Here is a 19,782-nt window from a genome sequence, read left to right on the forward strand (position 1 = left end):
ATTAGATGATCTTGTTACTAGATATTATTTCATCCCTTTCTAGTTCTCTGTCATCCTGGAAATTCTCTATATTTTGAGGATGCTATGGATTGAACTGTGCCCCCACAAAATTCATATATTGACTCCCTAACCCCCAATGTGATGATATTTAGAGATGGGAACTTTGGGAGGTGATTAGATTTACATGAAGTCATGAGAGTGGGGTCCTCACAAATGGGATTAGTGCCTTTATAGGAAGAGACCAGATAGCTTGTTCTCTCTCTCTCTCTCTCTCTCTCTCTCTCTCTCTTTCTCCCTCTCTCTCCCTCCCTCCCTCTCTCTCTTTGCCTTCTGAGGACACAGCAAGAAGATGGCCACCTGTAAGTTAGGAAGAGGACCCTCACCAGGAATTGAATCAGCTTTCACCTTGATCTTAGCTTCCAGAACTTTGAGAATAAATATCTGTGTTTAAGCAACCGATTTGTGGTATTTTTGTTAAAGCAGTTTGAACTAAGAGAAGAGAAATTAACCCTCCCCTATGTTTGGAACAAGCTATAAATGTGGGTTTCAGGTCTAGCCCTTGGGGTGGGCACAAGCTCAGTTCTAAGTCTGTTAATAAATATATTGTTCCAGTGTATTCAGAGCACCTCTCCAGTGTTCTCATGGGAATTCAATGAACCTGGAAGAGTATAGCATCAAGAACTGAGAAGGAGAGGTGGCCAAATAACTCATTGGAATGTGGTGCTCTTAACAACAAGGTTGCCGGTTCGATTCCCCACATGGGCCACTGTGAGCTGCACCCTCCACAACTAGATTGAAACAACTGCTTGACTTGGAGCTGATGGGTCCTGGAAAAACACACTTAAAATAAATAACAACTTTTAAAAAAAAGCACTGAGAAGACCATTTTGAAACCATGATGGATCAATACTGCAGAAGTATTTCACAAAGTAGGGAGAAAGACAAAGAAAGAGGGAGGGAAGGAAGGACAGAGGAGAGAGAGAGAGAGAGAGAGAGAGAGAGAGAGAGAGAGAGAGAGAGAGTCACTTAAGCCCAGGTTTTAAGCTGAAGTCAAAAATATCCCTGAAATATTTTGTTTTATTCATTTTTTTTAAGCCAAAGCAGTTCATAATGTAGCATGCCATCTATGACTCACGGATGTTTATATGTTCAACTTCTAAAGATTGAGTTCTAAAGTCTATATTAGTTTAATCCATTATGATATTATACCCTGCAACTAAATTATATGTAGAAGTTCATATTCCAAGTGTTATTTTATTACTACTAATTAGCTGGTAAGTATAATAAAATCCCTTTCACATTATTTGAGCCTCAGTTTCCTCATGTGTAAAATGGTATAGCTCTCTTTAATGAAGAAACATTCTGTATAGTCTGGCCCAGTCTAACTTTCAAATTCATTCTTTTGAGAATCCACTCTCTGAACCCTACCCATTATCCCCTAACATGTTATGTACATTCATCTCTCATTTCACTGAATATGATTTTTGTTCCTTTGTCCAGTATGACCTGCTCGCTTTTCCATAGCTGACAAAGAACATTTTTTTTTCTCTCTTTCTCCTAGGCTTTGCTTAACTGTCAGTTGTCTGTGAAACCTTGTCTGACCCCCTCCTGGAAATTATTAAATTGCTTCCATACTAATCTATGCATGCCTCTAGTATGCCTCTCATTATTTTTAATTGTAATAATCTGGCAGTTTCTTTATCATAAATGTAATTGTTAGAAGTATTGGAACACACACACACACACATATGCTTTTTGAGAATGTACGTTGGGGTAATTCACCCATTACAAAAATATTAATAGGTAGCAGATGAAATAGCAGAAAATAGAGAAGTTTGCAAATTACTCAGAATCTGTTGGTTAAGATTTTAATCTTGTAGCTTTGGCTTTATGACTTCAGTGTCTGGCATATAGTTAGTGTTCAACAAATATTTGTCGTTTGAAAAAATAGTTATTAAATGTGAGGCTCAGCTCAGGGAACCAAAAATGATGCTTTATATCCCTAATAAAATATCTCGTTTGTAAATTATTGCTTAATAAACTACCTCAAGACTTAAAACAACCACCATTTTATTGGCTTATTCTGTATATAAGCAATTTGTACTGTATTATGGTGAATGGATTTCTGAAATCATCTGGAATTTGACCAGGAGGCTGGTTGGTCTAAGGGACCCCGGCTGAAATGGTTCACCTACTCCAGGTGGTCGGATATTCCCACAGGTTAGTTGCATTGGTTTACTAGGGTTGCCATAACCTAGTACAACAGAGTATCATTTGAAAACCAGAATTTTTTTTCCTAACATTTCTGAAGGCTAGAAATCTAAGATCAAGGTGTTGGCCAGTTTAGCTTCTTCTGAGGTCTCTGTCCTTGGCTTGCAGATAGCCACCGTCTCACTGTATACTCACATGGCCTTTCCTCTGTGTATGCACAGCTCAAGTGTCCATTTTCACATGTGCAAATTTTCTCTTCTTATAAGGATACCAGTCAGGCTGGATGAGGGACCGTCCATATGCCCTCATTTAACCTTAATTACCTTTTTAAAAGTTTTTATCTCCAAATATAGTCACTATCTGATCTGAGGTACTGGAAGTTAGGACATCAACATATGAATTGGGGTGGGAGGGAAAGACACAATGAGAACATAACACTAGCCGAAAAGAGCAAGTCATACCTCTTCTGTAGGCCTTGGTTTAGACTCCCTGCACTTCTGCCACACTCTGTCACTGTCGTTTCAAGCCAAACACAAGATGAGTCTAGACTCAAGGATGGAAAAACGCAAGTAATGGCACGAGGACGTACATTGGGAAGACTTGTTCTAGCCATCTTTACAAATGATCACTAATGGGAATCCTAAAGAAAATAACTATTTTTAAAGAACTCTGGAGGAAGTTCCATGTAAATATAGCCATGAAGAAAAATAAGTTACAGTAGACATTAAAGTTAAAACTGAGCAATAACAGGGAAAACACTTTCTCAGGAGATCCAAACTTATTCTACCTCAGGAACGATGCTAAGTCCTAACTTGCATCACTATACAAAATTCTAAAAATCGTGCTTGGAGATATGTACTATTATTAATTTTACTTTATAAATAGAGAAATTAAGCTTTGTTGTGGATTAACATGTTCTTTATGCTTTTAAGATTGTTAATTTATAAACCGAATCATTAGATAATTGATGAAGATCACTGTGTTTGTGAGCCATTTAGCATCAATTTCAAGGATTCCAATAACAGGAGACTTAATTTATTTCTAATATCTCTGAAGTTCATATAAGATAGGTCAATACAGATTACACTGTGATTAATAACATCTTGCTTATTCTACCTTGCATTTATCATCTACCTTATTTTAAGGAGATACTTTATCTTCACATATCTAGTTTTTTTTTTGTGTTTTTTTTTTAAGAGACAGTCAATTTTTAGGATTAATGTCCATAGAATTTGCAATGTCATACAGGGAGGTTATTTCTTTGAACACATAAGTGAACTTGAAATGCAATTTATTCTAAGTCACAGTGATTAGGTGTGCAAAAGCAAAGCTTTCTAAAGCCCACCTTAAAATTGCTGAACATAAAACTCTTACTAGAAAAATGGCATAGAAGAAATAATATTGATATAAAAATTTTATCAGATATTAACATAAATTCAAAGCTGAAAATTAAGTTATTTAGGGAAGTGTGCATAAAGGCCATGAAACCATAGGACGATATAGTTTAGAACAATCTTAAAAGAAAATCACAATTAATTTAAATGAGTTAGCATTTTTCATGTCAAACCAGCAAAATCTTTAAAAAGGACATCACTAAATGAGTCAAAGAATATTGTTTTCAATAATAAGATAATTTTTAAGTTAATTATGTTAGAGGTAGTATTTTTTTAATGAAGAGTTTATGTAACAGAACAATTGCCTTGGTCCTGATGCTAAGATAAAAAAGTAGGACACTATATGTCAGTCAGAACAGGCTCTGCTGTGATCTCACAACAAACTGTCTCCAAATTTTGTGTTCCCAACACAATAAATATTAAATTTTCACTTGTGCTGTAGGTATAATTGTAAGTCATCAAGGGAGCTCTTATTTTTTCATCCGAGACTCAGGCTAACAGGCTTCATTCAGATACATTCTTTCACCAGGTCTGCACCACCAGGAAGAAAACCTGGTAAAACAATGGCTTTTAAAATTTGCACCAGAAATTGGCACACGTAATTTTCTCCCATATGACATTGGCCAAGTCACATGGCCTCGCCACTTCAAAGCAGATAGGGTACTGCAAACATATCATGTGCTTCCAGAGTGCAGCACAGAGCTAGAAATACAATGTTTAATAAGCAACTTTACTAATTACTAAATGCACACAAACACACACACACACACACACACACACACACACACACACACACAAATATAATGATCATATGTAGGGAAATAAAAAGAAAATCATTTCCGTGAAAAACAAAGCTACAAGAGAATCTTGAAAAATTATGCTAGTGAATGGACTTCAAATAATGTGTTTTTCATCTATCTACCTTTCCATATTTTCTATAATAAAATATATTTCTTTCTTGTGTAATATGGAAATATGTAATAAATATATTATGAATTATTGGATTTAAAACTTAACCTCCATTTTGTGTTATTTCTTCTCCATTGTTTATCAAATCTCTATTAAACACACTATGTTTATTAAGGGAAAATATTTTTAGAGCATAGAAGTCTAGAAATATATCAATGATTATACATATATATTTGTATTATGAATACATTAAACACCTAAAAGTCTTATCAATTTTTCTTCGACTATATTTGTCCAGGACAAATGTCAAATTGATTAATGTACTGAACATCTATTGTAATTTATTGCACAGCTCTGAAAAGCAAAGCTGAGTAAGCTGACAAATTAGGACTAAAGTTTCATAAGAAGACCAATGGTATAAATTATACTGTTACCAGTCACTGGGCATCGATGTTTCAAGAAAAAAAATAGTTGTACTTTTTTGGGGGTAAAGTATAAAAATTGGTTTATATAGTGATTGTTTGAAGACTATCACTACTTTGAAATAAAAATGATGTATAATAGCTTACTGGTGTCATTAGTCAGAACCTGCTCCTGTAATTCAGACTAAATTGAATATTTTACTCATATATGAGTATATCCAGCACAAATTTGCACCTGATTTCTAAATACTTATCCAGGAACTTTCACATACTGGTATAGTTCTTCAGAATGGTGCTAACTTTGTGAGTTTGCCTAAAATATAAAATCTTACATCATATGAGTACAAAAATAAGAAAAAAAAATCACTCTGAGAAACAATTCAGATTATTTTAGGGATTTAAGAACTATAGAAGGTTCATTTTGGAAGGGAGTTTGGAGGTAATGCAATTCAGTGGATTATCAATTTTTCCCCCTGCAATTTCATCAATCAAAGGAAATCATAACAGGAAGTCAAAACTCCAAAAAAAACAAAAACAAAACAAAACAAAAGTTATCATTGTAAAGGTGAAGTGGGAAATCTTTCTTCCCTTCCCTCCTACCTTCTCTCTCTCTCTCTCTCTCTCTCTCTCTCTCTCTCTTTCTCGCTCTGTATGTTTTTTTAAATAGACATTCTAGTTTAACTGAAGAGAAATTTGAGAATGAGACATCAAATCTTTGGACTTGTTCAATGACTTCAACTTTTCAAACGAATTTGTCATATTCAAAACAACTCAGCCTCTCTTTCTTTTTTCTTTTCTTAACATTGTATGCCTATCTTTCAAGAATGAGAATATATGTATTTTATTTTATGTATTTTATTTTATTTATTAAAATATATTGGGTGATGATGCTCAACAAAACTACATAGGTTTCAAGGATATAATTCGATAATACATCATATATATATATTGCATTATGTGTTCACCACCCAGAGTCAGTTCTCCTTCCATCACCATATATTTGATCCCCTTTACTCTCTTCTTCCACCCTCCTCCCCGCTTTCCCTCTGGTAACCACTAAACTGTAGGCACAGACAACTATTTAGTGGTTACCAGTGTTCTTATTATATCAAGTTTAATGTGGCCTTAGCACTATGCTCTATCTTAACAGAATTTATTAGCCTTATTGTTAGAGATTCTATATTCTAAATGTAAGAAAAAAAGTATTGCCATTTGCTTAAACACATATATTCTGTTTTTTCCTGCTTACAGAAGCCCATTATTACTCTTGTGTCCATCCTCTGCAAGGCCGTGAAATCAAGAATGGTGACCCTATTTCCAGCTCCAGGGATTCAATCTAATCATCTTGGTGTTCCTTTTGTCAGTAGATAGTTTATATATTATCACGTGACCAAGTACTACTAATCAATGAGACCTGAGAGAAACTTCACTGGTAAACTTTTGCAAGAGATTGTTCTCACTATAAGAGAGATGCACAAGGATATATTCTCTCTTTTTTCCTGAATAATGTTATGTCTCCCTGTGATTCTGGAACTGCTGCGGCCATTTTGTCACCATGAAGAGGGGCATACTGTAAAAAAAGAGGAACCTTATCTTTATTTCATATCATCGTAAGGAACAGAAATAGAGGGTTAAACAAATTTAAAGTTTTACTTTTCTCACTGAACAAAAAGTCTGAAAGTTGTTGTTTGCTGGTTTCAGGACAGCAGGTTATCAAGAGCAAGGATATCAAGAACAGGATTTCTTGAATTCCCGTGGCCTTTCTCTATTACTGTAGGATGGCTGTTCCAGTCCCAGCTGCTGTGTCGACAAGTCTATGTAAAAACATTTAAAAGAGGAAGGAGGAATGAAGAGGCATGGTGATGGCATGAAAAGACAAAATACATTTCTATAGGGGTGCTTTTCATGGGAAAAGAGTCTGCGAAAGTGAGTTGTTTTCTTCCCAGCCTCCATAATGGAGGAAAGCAAGAAAACAGTGCTTGAAATCCGTGCTGAGTGAACCATCTGCTACTGTATCGGCCACACTTCCGTATGGAAGACATAAGGGAAAAATAGAAAAAGCTGGATTCTTAACAAAGTTGTCCATCCACTGAGTAAAACAACAAGGAATTGCAGTTTCCAGACTTCATCTCATATGAGAAAATGAAGATCTTTACTATTTAAAATACTTGTAGTTTGGAATTATATTACTTTCACTTTAAAATTTCTTAATTAATAGAGCCACATAAACTTCATACAAAAGGAATCCTAAAGCCACATGTTAACAAAAATCAAACTGACTTTTTGGTCAGAATAAATTAAATATACCTAAAATTTTTCATTTTGCAATTTATAAACACTGTTTCTTAACTTTTAGAGAAACAGACTAGTCATCACTGCACGGACCTCCTGTACGACAGACTTCATTTATTAGGTTGGTGCAAAAGTAATTGCGGTTTTTACATTTATTTTTAACCTTTAAACCACAATTATTTTTGTACCAACCTAATAATTAACCTGTCTTTCACCATTAGAATGTAGTCCTTCTGAGAGCAGACACCTTTTTTGCTTTATTCATTGTTGTGTACACAATGTTTTTCATACAGTACATACTAAATAAATGACTCAAAACATAAACACTTTGTTCCACTTACTTGGATTTTTTTACAAATGTGCTTAAGAAACAATTCAAAACTTCTCACAATTAGTACAGACCTTTATTATATAATGTTTGCTACTTCGGAGGTCAGCGGTGGGAAAAAAAGAAAAAAAAAACACACTTGTCAATGTTGAGTAGTTCAGATGTTTGGTAAAATAAATTTTGTTTAAATAAATAGGCTTTGAATAATAATTTAATCTTTATATGAAGGAAAATGAGTCATTTTCTTTTATATTTGCCATTGATCTATGAGTTAATGAGAGCTTCAGATCAATGCTCTCTGTATTCATAAAAGGAGGTCACAGAATCTTAGTGTGGGTCGTTTAATCCAATCTCTTTCTTTTAATGAAGTTTTGATTAACACAGACTAAATATACAAATGAACAATAACCAGATCATATATAGAAATATAACTTTTACCCACAACCTGTAGCAACCTGCCCAGGAAAGCAGCATACTTATCTATAATAAATAACCCAGGAAGCCAGCTTGCTCAGGTTGATATCTCTAGTGACAATCCAGGAAGTTAAAGAATAACTTCTGGAACAATTGGCCCAGAATGGGCAGGACTTGATTAATAACTGACAGCTTCCCCAATTTTTGTTGCTGCTTCCAATTTAGGACCAAACAGAGAAAGCCAAATATGCAGTCTAAACCATTCACAGAGGATTGGCTGATTTCACTTCTAATTAGTCCACCTACAGGCTTCCCCAGGAAAACTGCCACACCTGAAGCCTTCCTTTTCCTGACTGTAAAGTTTTCCCACTCCTGTGCCTGTTTTTGAGTCTCTACCAAGTACAAGTAATGGTGGCTGACTGTTTTGCTGGAGCAATCTCAGAATCAATAGCCTCTGTTTTACTCATTTGGTTATTTGTTTGTGTATTTGCATATATTGTCAAATATACTTCAATAGTTATACTCCAGAACCAAGTTTGCATTAAAACACAGAGTCTCTGTTAGATTTCCTTAAAAGAAATTCACAAAATGATGCCAAAGAGATAATCATTAGAGATGCATTGATCAGATAGACAAGTCGTGTTAGTTTAATTAAAACACAAAAGTAATCTTTATAAGATCTCCTCAGCTATTTTAAGCATATTTATCAGTTAGAAAATAGGTTATTTTAACTTTTTCCTGAAATAATTTATTAAATATAAATGTAACCAAAATAGATTCAGGGTGCCTACCAATTAATCAATCTAAGCATTCTGAATCACCTTTCAAAAAGTATTTCCCTCCAATTTCAACATATGAAGGAACTTATGAAATATTTTTAATAAATTTGCTTTCCAAACACATGGAAGAAACACAGTTTTATTCTAGATTTTTTAACTGGCTTGTTGGAATTAAAGTTTTCTAAGAAAAAAATGTAGACATCCATGTGTCAAATTTGAAATGTCTCAGATATAATCTCCTTTTAATTTTTCTTCACATATTTGAATATAAATACACAGAAAATTACAAAATTAAAGTATCATGAATGATTAAACATACTTACCAGAAGATTTCTAGATAAACTAAAATCGTTTATTCTTGCTAATCTTTTAGTTGATATTTTTACATATAAATTCCATATATATACATTCTTATAGTTAAGAATACTGCACTGTATATATATATATATATATATATATATATATATATATATATATGGAATTTATTAAGGACATACTGATTTTATTTTTAAACTCCATGAGAGCCATAATTATATGATAATAATATATCAATGTATCTTGATAATTTTTGAAAACAAAATATAATTTTAGAAAATGAATACAATCATGGGGACTTTGCTTCTCTGAAGACATTCTGATTGATTTTTTCCTTCTCTTTGGGGTTTGTCATAGATAGCAGACATTTCTTCTTGCCAACAGAAGAGCTTGGAGGCAAAGATATCACTAATCCTTGATCCATGAAATAAGAATCCAAGGTGTAAAAATTAAAGGAGGGTCATTTAAGGGAAGATAATAAGTCGAGTAACCTGCAAGGGGAGAATTACAAATGAACACCTCGCCCCAACTGGGACTGCGTAAAATTCCACTATCTGAGATCATCTCTTTGGACCATGAGGCCATTTTAGTCAGATTCCTGAATACTCTAAGAGGGTTAAATTCTCCTACATTACAGTAATAGTATTTTCACAGGCTTCTAATTTGAGGAACTGCTGTTCTACACGTATAAAGCTTCAGTTATGCAAGTTCTAGAAATCTGCAATATGATATTATCTGATAGTTAAGAATACTGCACTGTAAATTTAAAAATGTGAGAAGAAAATTGATCTCATTATCTATTCTTACCACAATAAAACAAACAAACAAACCACAAGAACTTGGAATGTAAATAAGATACAGTGCAGAGCAGTCTTTCTGAATCTGTGACTTTCACCATCCCAGCATACATGATATGTAAAGCCGCATAGTATTTAGCCATAATATAGGAACTTGCAAGGCATTGATTTCCCAACAGTTTTGCTTCCCCTCTTTTTTCCCATGCAGTTCTTAAAGTATACTCCCAACAGCTTTGAAAATTCTGAGATGAAATATTTGGCATCAGGCAGAGGGAGAATGAGGAAAAACAGAAAAGAAAGAGAGCCGTTTAGCTACTGTATAATTTGGCTTGAGTTAGTTTCCACATTTCCTGTGACACTTTTACATCTGTAATGTATATAACATGTAACTGGGCATTGTTGGTTTCAGTACCTTAGAAATATAACATTGTCTATAGGAAAGTTCACCCTGTAGTAGAAACAAATATCCAATTTCTCTTTAAAAAAAAAAAAAAAACTACGTAAAATTTCAAGGGTAAAGTTAGGATCAGTGAACTAAAAAGCACAGTTAAATAATACAACAGACAGTGGTGAGAATACCATTTTCTACTGCATCTTAGATGTTCTGATAAGTGATATCACCAAACAAAGAAAATTCAAATATAAAATAGGAAATGTAGTGCTGCCTCTCTTTCTTTTAATTTAAATTTAAGGGACAGTCTATAGATGAATTCTAGATTAGAAATACACGTGAAAGTACTAAAAATAATACGATGTTAAATATACGTATTGTCAGACACTGGCATCTTATAAAACTACACTCAGGCTATTTGTCCTTTTGAAAAATGCTCATATTCAAATCTTGCTTCCATGCCTAGTTCATTCCTTTCTAGAAGCTCAGACACTTCTTATTTACATATTTTAATTACCAATAATAACAATGCTACATGCATGATTATAATTCTTCAATTTTATTTCAATACATGTAATTGATTTCTTTGCAAAAGCAAGTTAATTTTTTTCTATTTATATTGTTTTTGCCCACCTAAAATATTAATAAGCCATTATCATACAATGTTGGAAAACAGGCATTTAGGAGAAAAAATTCAAAACAAAGAGCATATAGTTTCATTCAATAATCTCATGTAGGTTAGTAGCATGAGAGGGGGGAGAGAGAAAGGAAGGGGGAGGGAGGAAGGGAGGGAGAGAGAGAGAGAGAGAGAGAGAGAGAGAGAGAGAGAGAGAGAGAGAGAAGAAAGAAAGCAAAACAAAACAAAACAAAACAAACAAAAAAACACGTTGAGGTATTTCTCCAGAAGTGCTGGAGGAGATGCCTAAGGAATTGGAAATGACGTTGGTAATGTAATGGTCTGCGTAACTTCATGAGCTGTCAAATCCTAGACTGCACAAGACTAATAGCTCTTTTATAAAGAGTTTCTTTTAGCACTGCTCCCCAAACTCAAAGGCGCAGAACACTAGCTATTTAAGGGCAAAGTGATAAAGACTCACTTACTTAGGTTGATAAGCTTTCACAGGAGTAGCATTTTGATTCTGAAACAAGTCACAGAACTCATTAGCAGAACCAAAGGCAATGATAATAGACTATGACTATCTTTAATTGTCTTTCTGTTGTGTTATTCGCTTAAAGGCCACCTTAGAAAAAAAAGCATTGTTGGTAATTTGATGACAGAATTTGGATTTTAAAGTAGGATAATCTCTCACCTATAACTAGATCAGTTCTGCATTAGACCCATGCCCTGGATCACCTTCAGAGATCTTTGTTGACCATATAAAATGCAAATATTTTAGACTACTGATTTTGCTAAATGACAGTTAAAGTCTACTTATCATTTAATATTCAGATATTAACTTTATGCTTCATGAAATATGAAATGAAATTTCATAGTTACAAATCTGGCACATACTTCAAATGGCATTCTTGAATTTAAAGTATCAAAATGGTTTATATAAGAAGTATTATACTATTGTGTATTGCAGAGGTTTTTAAGGCTGTCAACATGGTGGAAAGAAATAGTTCAGCATTCTTGGAAGGGTGTATAAAGATTAAATTAGCATATTCAATATGACAATAAGATTTTATTTTTAGAAATATTTTAAAAAGTTACCATTATTTTTTTAATACAAATTCCAGAAACTAAGCTCATAAAGAAAAAGCTCTACTACTTTGGATATTATTGAGTTTCAAGGCAGGAATGGTTATCTTGGGTATGGAATATGTTTATGTGATGTTAGTTTTTAATTGAGCAGAGTTTAGATTTTATAACCTAGAGAACTTCTGGTAGAATAAAAACACTCAATAGAGTCTCAACTGAGGCCCAGGGACCTAGATTCTAGCCAGGGTCTTGTATGTGGTCCCAGGGGCTTCAGCCTGCCTAATTTGATCTTGCATAACTTAGCAGCCCTGTGGGTCTATCCATCACTTCCAGCATACTATAGCTTATATTATAGGTCCCGTGTGACTTTTTGAATTCTCTGTTGTCAAATAAGGGGTTTGGATTAATTACCAAATTGTTTCAGATATGTACTTATTTAAAATATGTTTTTGATAATGCAGTGAATTAAATATCCCTAAAATTTATCAATGTGGTTATTCTTAACACTATAAATTACACATAATAAAACACTAAAGTAATTGGAAAAATTAATAAAAAGGTATTTACAATCCCTCATGTCTATGGAAAGGAATGTGATTAGAAATGAGAGGATTACAAAGATTCAGAAACCTTTACAAGCCAGACTTCTGGCCTTCTGTTATTCTTTCCCATTTGTTCTCATGCATCAACAGGAGAAATCAAACAAAGCAAAATGCAAAATAAAACTTGGTAATAGTAAATTGGATAAAACATCAGACCATTAGGATATTTGTTGCTTTCATTTTCTTTCATTCTTTTTTTCCTTTTTTTTCTTTTTAACCACTTCATTGAAGTATGATTCACATACAAGAAGATATATATATATATATATATATATATATACACACACACACACACACACACACACACACACACATATACATATACATATATTTAATGTACATAATTTGATGAGTCTGGAGATAAATGTACATTCATGAAACCATTACTAAAATCCATGTCATATACGTAAATACTACATGATACCCCCTATATGAGGATTCTAAAATTGTCTTTTTTCCTATTAGCATCACTCCCATACTTTTCTTTTGGGGAAATATTTTTGGGAGTGGATAAGAACCCTCTTATTAAGAGTGATAACAAAACTACTTGACTTTTTCTACCCATCCAAACAGTAGGCTACAAAATATTGGGAGAAGTTTAAGCTGGCTATGTAAACCTATGTAATCAGTATACATAAATATGTCATAATGAAGTTTGCAGAGATAAAGGGGCCACATGCATAAAAACAAATTTGACTCAAAATATATTATTACCAAATAAACATTTACTGAATCCCCACTATGTATCAAGCAATTAAGAATGCAAAGATGAGGAACACATAATAATTAGTCTAAAATATTTACTCTCTACTTGCAGGGAGATAGATAATAAAGAGATAATTAAAATGAAGTGTAATGAATGCTATGAGGAAAGTAGACACTTGTAACATTTTGTGGGAGCAAATGAAATGGGGGATCAAATGCAGTACCCAGATTAGGAAGGACACTTGGGAAGAAGTGATGTGGATTCCTACAGCATCAGTAAGACTTAAAGAGTCATTAAAGGGTGACCCATGCAAAAGAGCAAGCACATGTGAAAACATAGATAAAGTCTTATTTTTCTGCAGAATAATGAAGATGAGGGTAGAGAGTGAGGATTTAATCAGAGTTCATATATGGCATGCTAAGAAGTTTGCACAGTAGCCTGAAAAATATTGGAAGACATTGAAGAATTTTAATGAAGAAGTGGTTTTTCAGTTGAATTTTTAATTTGGAAAGATCGCTTTGTCATCAGAGGAGACTAACTTAATCTGTTGCAGTAACCTTAGAGAGGCTTGATAAAGACTTGGACCAATGATGATAAAGGAACAAATGAGTAGGTTCAAGAGATATTAGTGAGATAAATGAAGAGGACTAACTGAATAATTAGAAGTAGGGTGTAAGGAAGAAGAAAACCTTAATAACCCTCAGATTTCTTGTTTGGGCAGCTAGATAAAATGATGGATCAATAAAGACAGTACCTTTTTATTCAGCTCACCATGTTTTTTTTGGGGGGGGCACATAAATACATTTTTCAGTCTCCCTTGTATCATGTGACTGACTTTTAGCCCATCATATGGGTGGCAGGAATAAAAGCCATGTCCAGGCCTAGCTTTTAGAAACTTTCCACACAATCCACAAGCCATTTTGTCTCTCCCATGGCAATTTGGAATCTATTTATTCTAAATGGTTTGGCTACAAGATTGTTGTAGCTGGTTTCATAGGTCCCTATGAGAGAACTTCTGAGGAAACATGCCTGATCCTCATTACATGGTGAAAAGAGTTAAAACAAACAAACAAACAAACAAACAAACAAACAAACAAAACTGATTGTATTAATTTACTGGGATAACAAAGATTATTTCTTACAACAGCATATCTAATCCTATTCTGTTTAAGAGAGAAATCATTTAATCAATAAAAACCTTTGGAGAAGAGCAGGTTTGGGAAAGAGGAATGGATGGGGAAAACATTCAGTTTCAACAGACTGAATTTGTGTTCCTGTGTTATAGTCCAGTGAAGATAACAGGAAGCATTTGGTCCAAATTTGGTTTTAATTTAAACCAAAGGGAAGAGGGTTGGTCTAAAGATGCAAATTGAGAAGTCTTGGAGTTATAAATTATAGTTGATGCCGTGAAAATGGATATTATGACTCCTATTCCATCATCTCATCCTCTGCATACAATATTTATACTCCTATAAGGAATATGTTTTTCAAATGTCCATCTAGCATCTCTAAATATTTTAAAGACCATATCAGGTTAAACAAATTTAGTATAATTTTGCACTATGTGTTATACCTTGATTCATTGAGATAAAATAGCACAGTTGGCAATCTATATTTTAGTAAATTAAGAAAATATATTAAACTCAAACATTTTCTTTAAAGTTAACTTCTGTTGTAGACGATGTTTATTTTAGATCAGTCAGAATTAACTCATCCAACTTCTGGTCCCAATTGCTGTTTTTTTAATTTGTTTATTTGGTTGTTTGTCTGTTTATTTATTTAGTGGCAAACAGTGTCTGTAGATGGTATGTGAATGTTTACTGCTCTTTCTTAACCAAGGAATGGGCTCATAATCTATGACAAGCCAATCCTACCAACTTTTCTAGATCAAGACACATGAGTTGAATAATGCAATGGTTAGAAGAATGTTTAGAGCTACTTCATTTCAGTAGTGGTTTCTGATGCAAAGCTCCAGTGGCTAATGTCCAGACACCCGTACATTCCTTAATTTCTTTTTATTTTCATCACATTCTTTTTAGTCTTCCAGCTAATCATTAGCATTTCAATAAATTCTCGTTATGTACAAGAGAGCTGCCTACAACCAAAGAACACTTAACTGCTGACTATACCAATGCAAATAAACAAACAGAATTAAAAGTAAAAATAATACTCATAATCTGGTAAAGGTTCATTTGTGAAAACAAAAACCCTGGCTTTAAAATTGAATATGAATATGCTAGGCATTCTGTTAAGTGTTTTATAATAAATGTAAGTAACTGTTTCAATTTTTTCTGAGTTTAAAAATAACAGAAATGTTTAAAACAAACGAGCTCTTCTGAAAGAAACCATAATAGCAAGATTTGTAACACAGAGTTTCCTTGGAAAAATCCTTTGGCATTTTGTTATCTAACTGTTTCAGACATTTATTACACAATTTAAATGTAAAAATGTCTTTTACTTAATCATCAAATATGGAGGAACTAGAAAAAATGAGTGACTTAAGTTAGAACAGTTCCTGAAATAAAGTTTTAGCCCCAAATAAAAATTGATGGTTCCACATATTAAAGCTGTTCTGAGAGGTTACAGAAGTAAAATTTTAACAAAGCAATCATGTGAAATAGAATATTATACATGGAAGAGATAGACACAAAAATGCATCTGAAGACATTTCTACTATCAGAACAACAAAATCAGTGAGATGGATACTATATTAAATACTATATTAAAGTTTAAATAAGGTATATCTTTAAAAAATTGGGGGACTCTATTATGAAGACATTAAGAAGAAATACACTATCTTACTGGATTTGAAGCTCCTTTCATGCAAGGGCTATCTCCTCATTAATTCAATTAACAAATCATTAGTAGTCACCAGGTAGCACTGTGCCATGCATTTTGGGGTTGTAAGGAAGTCAGGGGGACTGGTGCAAAATAAATGTGATGTGATCCCTGTCCACAAAGAAGAATCAGTTATTGAACAACTCATTACATTAAGTGTGATAAATACCGTTACAAAGCTAGGGCCACAGAAGAAATAAAACAGATCTTTCTGCATGGAGAGTAAAGGAAGACTTTTAGAGTAGATACCTCCTAAGGTGTGACTTAAGAATTGCATAGAATATGTGTGTTTTTGTGGTAGGAGAGAAATAAGGAGGCTTTTATGTAGCTAACCATGAGCATCGGTAAATGGGGTAAATAGAGTAGAGGGAGATAGAAGTGGAAAATCTTGGGGACAGATTGGAAAAGATCTTTCATAATGTGTTAAGTAATCTGAATTATTATTGACAACATGAAGTCACTAAAGGTCTTTGGGCAAGAAACTAACACGATTACTTGTGTTTGCATGATAATGTTGCCTATAATGCAGCAGACGATTGTTGGGAAGAGAAGCCAAGGGAAGCTAGTGTAACAGTCCTGAGGAAAAATGTAATAATACATGAGCAATATGGTATTTATAGAGAGGAAATGATATATTTTTCAAATGTAGTAATCAATTAGATTTAAAGATTAAGGAATTTGAAAATGACTCCAAGTTTTCTAGCAATAGTGACTCTATCTGGGTAAACAATTGAGGACTGAAGGAAAATAGAAACTTGAAGAAAACACAAAGAAATCATATTTGTGTATATAAGCATTAAATTAGGTGATAGATATACTAGTCGAGAAATATGTTCAGTAACCAAAATTATACTGGAAAAAAAATTCTGATTAGGTAAATCTGAAGATTAGAAAAACTGGAGACTGGTAATCCTAAAGGTCATACATATAAACTAACTGGTATTATCAGACAACATCCTATGTCTTGAACTCTTATTGGTGACACATGGAAAGATTATTTTGTTTTCAATGACACTACTGAAAAAATAATAATAATTACCCATATTTGAGTGGGATGAGTATGGACTTTGTAGTCTATGGAATACAGCTCTATAACCTACTACTTATCTGGGTAATGACTTAAGTAATTTGAGATTAAAATTTATATCTGTAAAATAAATATAGTAGTAAATACTAGTGTTGTTTTGAGGATTCAAGACAATGCAAGTTATCTGTTTTAGACTTATATGGAGCGGAACCCAAGAGTTAATTGTCATTTCTCAGTCTAAAATTAACCAGCATTATCACAGCTAACTACTCCATTCACTTTTTATTTGGCTTACAGGACAATATATGATCTGGTGGATACCCTCTTTTCTTTATTTCTTGTTCATATCTTAGTATGGATGTTGCCCAGGTTTAACTTCTAAATTTGGTCCTCTTTTAAATTTGCATTCACTCCCTTGGTGATTTTTTTGCTCCATTTTTAAAATTAGTTTCAGATGTACAAAACAACATAGTGATTACATATTTACATAACTCACAAAGTGACAACCCCAACAAGTCTACTACCCACCCAACACTGTACATAGTTAGAACATTCTATATTCCTCATGCTGCACTACACGTTCCCGTGACAATTTTTTTTAAAATTACAGTTGACAGTCAATATTATTTTATATTAGTTTCAGGTGTACAGCAAAATGATTAGACATTTATATAATTTATGAAGTGATCCCCACAATAAGTCTGCTACCCATCTGACACTATACATATAGACTATATATATATAGAGTCAGATTTTTACTATACTATTGACTATATTCACTATACTGTAATTTACATCCCCATGACTCTCCTGTTACTATCAATTTGTACTATATATTAAACCCTTCAAGTTTTTCACCTAGCCTCCTTGCACCCTTTCCATCTAGTAACCATCAGTTTGTTCTCTGCATCTATTGGTCTGTTTCTGTTTTGTTTGTTCGTTAATTTTGTTCTTTAGATTCCACATAGAAGTGAGATCATATAGTATTTGTCTTTCTCAGTCTAACTTATTTCACTTAGCATAATACCCTCTAGGTCTATCCGTGTTGTTGCAAATATATATATCACAATTTCTTTATCCAATCCACCTATTGATGGGCACCTAGTTTGCTTCCGTATCTTGGCTACTGTAAATAACTCTGCAGTGAATGTATGGGTGCCTATATCTTTTCAAATTAGTGTTTGCATTTCTTGGGATAAATACCTAGGAGTGAAATTGCTGGGTCAAAAGATAACCCTTGGTGGTCTTATACAGTCTCTTGGCATTAAATACTATTTATATATGAGGACTCAGATTTATATCTATAGCCCAGACTACTTTCTAACTACAGATGTAGTTAGATGTGTAGTTTCTACTTTCACAAACTACAGATGTACACCTAGCCAACTACTTTCAAGTTGGATATTATTAGAAATCACAAAACTGGAATATTCGATATGTTATGTGTGATCTTCCCCCCAAATCCTGCTCCATCTGTGTGTAGCCTTTTCCATATCCGTTGATAGAAGCTTCATCCTTCCGGTTACTCAGATCTCAATCCCTATAATTTTCTCACACCACATACCCAATCTTTCAGGAAATTCTGTGGCTCTGGAATCTGAACCCCCTGGTTCCATTAAATACATACTCAAATAGTTTAATTTAGTCTCTTAATAGGTCTCGTTTTCACTGTTGCCTCCTTCTCTATAAGAACTGTTTTTTACCTTTTAACTATTTAATTCTGTTATGATCTTCTTTAACCTTGCAGTAGTACCCAATTTCATTCAAAGTCAAAGACAAGATCTCACAATGGTCTACAATGCTTAATACGATATAGTACCCATTACTTTTTTTATGTCACCTTCTGCTCTCCCTACTTTTCATTCTAGTTCAGCCACACTGGCCTTCTTATTCTTCCTTTAATCTAATAGGCATATTCCTGATATAGGACCATTTTGAAAGCCAATTTTTTTTGTTTCTGTTTAAGATTCTTTTCCCTAAGATAAGAACGTTCATGACTAATTCCAATACCCTCTTCAACTTTTTTTCTTATGTTATTTTTCATTGATTCCTATCACTTCCTCCTGTTTAAAATTACAATCTACCTTACCCATCTTCACTCACTCATTTTTTTAAAATTTTGTTCATTAAGTGTAATGGAATGGACAAAATTAAAAAAAAATAAGAGTGAAGATGGGTAAGGTAGATTGTAATTTTAAACAGGAGGAAGTGGATTATATAATTTACATTTTTTGTATCATATCAAATGTTTATTAGCTATTGGTTCCATGTTAATACCACACCTGGCCTGCAAGGATCTATTAATATATCAGTTGGGTTCATTGATAAAATCCAAATGCCTGGAATGGTGCCTGACATATAACAGGCATTCAATAGCTCACTGTACCTGACAGAAAGTAGCTATTATTATTGTCTATCTAATCTACAGCATAGCATCAGTTATTGGATATTGCCCAGAGGTCAGTGTATTCCCATTCATCATATTTAATTTAATAGGTAATTAAATTGCACACAGACAATCCTTGAATAAAACGTAGCATAACATTTTAATGCTATATAAAACAGAAACTCAGAAGTGCTTTGCAAAAGGAATCTTAGGAGTAGGTATTGGTGAAAATAAAGCTAGAGACATCCATGAAAGGGAGAGAAAAATAA

The 19,782-nt window shown here is 33.4% G+C and overlaps 1 pseudogene; it reads right to left on the reverse strand.

Moving 5' to 3' along the window:
* Positions 1–2,108: 2,108 nt before the first annotated feature.
* The window catches only part of LOC109454632 (large ribosomal subunit protein uL30 pseudogene), a 59,979-nt pseudogene continuing 42,305 nt past the window's right edge, over positions 2,109–19,782 (reverse strand).

This window comes from Rhinolophus sinicus, chromosome 17, assembly GCF_057876585.1.
Source record: "Rhinolophus sinicus isolate RSI-liver-muscle chromosome 17, RSI-T2T, whole genome shotgun sequence".
Lineage (NCBI taxonomy): Eukaryota > Metazoa > Chordata > Mammalia > Chiroptera > Rhinolophidae > Rhinolophus > Rhinolophus sinicus.